The sequence below is a fragment of the Morone saxatilis genome, unplaced genomic scaffold (genome assembly GCF_004916995.1).
Source record: "Morone saxatilis isolate NCDOM2014 unplaced genomic scaffold, NCSU_SB_2.0 Contig3, whole genome shotgun sequence".
Lineage (NCBI taxonomy): Eukaryota > Metazoa > Chordata > Actinopteri > Moronidae > Morone > Morone saxatilis.
Genome location: NW_023339873.1, coordinates 22,596,758 through 22,601,319, shown reverse-complemented (window position 1 = coordinate 22,601,319; position 4,562 = coordinate 22,596,758). Strand labels below are relative to the sequence as shown.

The 4,562-nt window shown below is 38.2% G+C and overlaps 1 protein-coding gene across 1 annotated transcript in view; it reads right to left on the bottom strand.

Annotated features, from left to right (window-relative positions):
• The window catches only part of bcl11ba (BAF chromatin remodeling complex subunit BCL11B a), a 49,679-nt gene that overhangs the window by 11,172 nt on the left and 33,945 nt on the right, over positions 1 to 4,562 (bottom strand). The gene's annotated exons all lie outside the window — the stretch shown is intronic.

Sequence of the window (4,562 nt, the reverse complement as noted above, 5' to 3'; positions counted from 1 at the left end):
GAGGTAATGTATCTATTTGTGGCCATTTAAGATTAATAACTGTAATACACTATGACGATGGTGAAAAAAGTACAGTTCATACACCTAGGTTACATGTAAGCCTACAAATTGGCTACACACCAAAGATTTTGTTCTCGATAATAGTAATTTTATTGAAAAAGCTAAAGTTGCCAACATTTATCTATTGCTGTTGAATACAGATGTAGATACAGCATCTGTCTTCAGTCATGGGTCAGTGTCCCTCTTTTTTGCTGCTCCCACCTCTGTCCTCTTGTGACTTGTGTGTAGAATGACATCCTGGGTGACATCTTCATGCTCTGTATGTGGAGGCATTAATGTTCAATGCTCAGTAATATATTTGTACAGTATGTGAAGCATTATTCAATAACACTGACCTTTGGAGACAAAACATCTATTTTGTTTCACAATCTTAATTCAGAAACCCATAGAGTGAGACATACGAACATTTCAACTAGTAGTATTAGTGTCATGTAATGGCCCGGTTCACTATGAGAGTCATTACAGTGTGGCTTGATATTATTGTCTTTAAACACAAAAACTAACAGCTACTTAAAACTAAAATATATATATATATGACAGTTGACCATTTCCGATGCTTATTGTGCTTTACACTACCCATAGGAGAACTAATTACTAATCAGTTTTCGTTAGCCCAATTTACTGCACCTGTAGTGTTCAGTGTTGGGACTACAGATGTCTTTGTTGTGTACAGTTAATATTGTTACCTGTGTTGTTCTCGTCTGTTGCAAGGTTAGAGGAAAAGGCACTATTTAGTTGTTGACACACATAGTATCCATGTCACTCAGACTAGATGCTATGGCTGACTCTCCTCAGTAAATCCAGTTATCATTTCCCAATTCTGGCTGTTTGAATGAAACCACTCTCCCTCTGTTGTTTCTGCTCACCTAGAATTACCCCAGCTTCTGTTCTCTCCACTGCAGAGTGGCAGATCATTCAGAAGCTGGATTTACTCACTTGTTCAATAGAATACTGCTGATTGTCTGGGTTTAGAATGAGAGGAGAAGCTAAAACATCGGATAATGTAGTGATATTTCTTTAGCGAACATTCAGATTAAGAATAGATGGTTGACTGCCAACATAAATCCTGGAACTTACTCATTCCTTCCGATAACAACACAAAAGATAGCCGACTGAACGTAACGTTAGCATAACATCCACAGCAATTGGTAATGTGACATTAGTTCAGTTCACCTCTGGGTCTCCCTAATGGAACGGACAAGGGGGGGACCGGGGGATCCATTGTAAGTATGTCCCACCTCAGCTTTCTTCCAAATAACGCACATTTCATTCATAATATAATAAATACAGGCCTATAGTTCATGCACATTTTTGTTTTTCTGAATTGTGTGAAATGGCTAACAAAAATAGGTAATACAAAACGATTATGTGGTCACCAAGGTTCTCTAAGTTCTGATAACTTATACTGTCATATTTTGTGCAGAACTGTGTTCATTGTCTTTTGGCAATGTTGGAGGTGGAGATTGTGCACCTTAAAAAGTGTTTTTCCTGTTCCAAGTGCAATAGTAGTTTAAATCCAATTGTTCTGATGAAGGATTTGTGAAATCGAGAAATATAATTTTATGAGTTCACTAATGTTGTTATAATAAAACATAACAGTTTTGTGTTTTGTTTTTTTTTAATTGCAGGGGGGCTCGAAGGGGGTCTCGCCCAGGGTGTCATTCAAGATAGAACCGCCACTGCGTGTAGTCATATGTGTAGTGTTTTCATGCATACATCCTCTGGCTATATTTTTTATCAAAGACATGACATGTTATTGAGTGTGTGCGTGTGTGTGTCCTCCAGCAGCAGCCATATGGAGGAGAAATTATATCTGCAGTGACAAATACACTGGCTTCCATGCCTCTATCTATCCATCTCTTCATCCCGACATTCTTCAGTATCACTTGTTCTAGGTGTATCCTCTGCATTCCTCCTTCCTGGTTCACTTTCACACAGTATAAAACTCTCATTACTGACTGATTCCAGTTTTCACTATGATTCAATTTACCATAATTACTGCGGCTGTGGCTAATAAAAAAGGGAAGAGAGGGAACGGCTAGAAATCGATGCGAAGGTCAACTGGCAGTTAGCGGCGTTCATTTTCATCTCAGTGTATTCATCTGGGGCGGCTAATGGCCCAATTTTCTCCCCCTCGCTCCTCAATAAATATTGCTGGAATTACAGGTTAAATAGCTAAATTAAATCACAGCTATTACAGATGAAGGAGAGAGAAAGAGAAAGAGAGGAGGAGGAGAGAGGGAGTCAAATCTGTACAATTACAGAGGGAGCGCGGATCGCCGCAAAGTGCGCGATTAATGTAGCGAGTGTCGGAGGAGCACCGTCGGATTATTGCTTTAAATTATTACATACATCATTTTTCTCTGTGGCCGGCGGCCGAGGAGAAGACAAACAGTGAGAGAGTGGACTGTGAAGAGCGAAGCAGAGTTAAACTGACTAATCTTTAAACCATATCTGCTTATAGATTCAATTTACAGTTTCACTCTTCTGTATTTCTTGTAACCTCTGTTCCAGGTTTACAAGGTTTATTGTTTTTTAATCATAAACTGAATTTCATCAGATGGAAAATGATTATACTGATGTGTAATCCAATTAAAAACCTCTAAAATATTTAACTTTTCTGCAGATTTGACCTGGTTAAATTTAGGACCTTTTACGACGTTTTAAAGATCATTATGAATGAAATATTCATATTGGTTCCATGTCGTACTTTCTTTTTCCAGGATTTTATCAGGAAAAACTTTGAAAACAAAATGTCATGTGCTGTTCCTTAGCAATTGTTAAATTACTCAAAAAGTGCACATGGGCTGGACAATATGGCTGAAATCATGACACTATTAGGACATAGTGTCCACATTACAATATGTATGCAAGATAACATATAAAGGGATCAAATAGATGTCCAAAACAATTAAGTGTGTGCCTTTGTTATTAGAGTATGGGAGGAGACCATGGCTGGGCAAAGTAGGTAACTGAAGTCAAGTTAATATACAATATCAACTGACAGAATATCAGAAAAACTCTAATGCAAAAAGATGGAGAGGAAAAGAGGGAGTTAATTTGGCCCCAGCACATACATTTAGTCATGTAGCAGGTTCAGCTGGCACTGCAGGGACCAGATGCTTCATGTGCACACAAACTTCAACTGTGTTGTTAGTATAATTAGTACTGGCTCAAAATCTTATTCTATTATTATTTAGACAAAAGAAATTTGTACCACAGTAATGGCATGAGATCATATCACAATCATGATATGATTCTGCTGAAAGACACTAAATTGTACATTGTAGTATCACCATATGGTGCACAACTACCTCTGACAACAAGTTAAATAACTGTTAAAAGTTTCTTAAAGGTAGGGCTTAAAGGCTCTTTTCTTAGCATCAGGATTTAATTAGCCAAGCTGTCACATACAGTGTCTGTGTTGCTGTTAACACTCAATTTTAGACTACCACATATAGAATAGAGCAGAGGTTCCCAAACTTTTTCATACATGCTCCCCACAAGACATGCTCATTAGACCCCAGATCCCCAATTTTGTCTTAAAATATAGATAGGATATTCCCTCAAGTCTTCATAGTCAATCATTGATCAAACTCAGATCACTATAAATTGCAATCAATAAAAATAGCCATCCTTATTTATTCCCTTGTTCCATCTTCCAAAAAAATGTGACAAAAGTTAAAATGTTTTATTCCTGCTTTTTCTGGGGGTCCCCTACAACCATCTCAAGGACCCTGGTTGAAGAAATTTCGGAAAAACAATTAAACATTAATTAATCCTTGTTTTTCTTGTGAAACACCAGAGTTTAACCTCCTCAGGACTGTAAAAACGATTCAGATAAAACAACGTGAGGAGGAAGGAGGTCTTGAGTGGGCATTACTTGCCTATAAAGGCTCACAGTGGACACACAGAGAGGTGTCCAGTTTGATTGATCACCTTGAAACGATACGGTTTTGTTTTTGACCACAGTTTTAATCCTGATTAATCTGCCTATTTCATTTCATCCCTCTGGTTAGTATAGCACTGTACTCTCCTCCTCCTGTGTCCCTCTACCTTGATCTTTCAATCAAAGAGACTTACAAATACTGTGCTGTACAGTAGTCCCTCCAAAAAGAGATTAGAGACCTGAGCTGGTTTGCATACAGAAAGTGCAGCGACAGAGCAGGTCTTGATGTACGGGGGTCAATGTCACTGCTAAGGCATTTACATACAGAACAAAGCTGACATGAGCCAAGGGTACAGTGCATATGTGTTCCTCACCTTGCATGGCTAATGTCTTGTTTATCACTATCATAGCGCGGCAACAATTACATGCAAATCAGATGTGTGCATGTTTTCATCTCTGTGCATATATCCATGGTACTGTAAGAACTAGAGGAATGTTCTTGGTTTTTGCTTGTGGACAGTTAAGAAGTGTGTATTCCGTGTGTGTGTCTCCTCCTAATGACTTAGACTTAGACAGACTTTATTTGTCCTTTGGATTTGCATCAAAATGAAAT